This window comes from Halyomorpha halys, unplaced genomic scaffold (assembly GCF_000696795.3).
Source record: "Halyomorpha halys isolate HHAL.00 unplaced genomic scaffold, Hhal_1.1 Scaffold498.1, whole genome shotgun sequence".
Classification (NCBI taxonomy): Eukaryota; Metazoa; Arthropoda; class Insecta; order Hemiptera; family Pentatomidae; genus Halyomorpha; species Halyomorpha halys.
In genome coordinates, this window is record NW_027113382.1 from 249,138 (window position 1) to 249,952 (window position 815).

Consider the following 815-nt stretch of genomic DNA (forward strand, 5'->3'; position numbering starts at 1 on the left):
TTAAGTTTTATATTTAATCTTATTTATTTATATTTAATTTCCTTTCATTTTTTTTTTTGTAATCAAAATAATACAATCCAAGTGCAATGGCTGAAACCACTAGTACGTCCGCCATGCTTGCCTCTCTGAATAACACTGACATGTGGATGGCCCGCTCTTTGTTTACCGAGCATTTGTACAAGTCTCCGATTCGTGGCGAGCGGCCAACATGTGGATCCACCTTTAGTGTCAATGAGCTGTAGCTACCAATCAGACTATGGAAAAATTTTTTGGGCCCGACCCCGTTGCGAAGTGGCCAACAATAAAACTATTTTGCAGTAGGACAATCTATTAATAGAAGTTTAAGATATAGTTATTTCTATAGTAATTTTTTTTTTTAATCAAATTATTTTTTGGCTTATTTACTAGCACATAGTCACTTAATTTCATTAATAGTTTTTAATTTTCTTGTTATTAATTTTTATCTAGATAGGCTACTTAATTTCTTATAAAATCTTGATCCTGCATCTTCATTCATATTCTAAGTGTTCTAGATATTGGATAGGACTAGATTACGCTAACGGAGAGTTGAAGTCTTCTATTCTTGGCGGCTGAAAAATTTGAGGGAAACCAGTTCTTAAAACTTGTGAGTGTTAGAAAAGAAGCGTAAAGGATTTTTAGCGAGGCCGTATTTTTGACATTGTCTTTCTTAGGAATATATTTACATACACTAAATAAACTGCGAATTGCGTGTCTTACCTTTTGTATATCTTTCATAGTGACATATGCTAATACCATGAACACAATGGGATATAGGTCTTCTTTCCTTACTCATT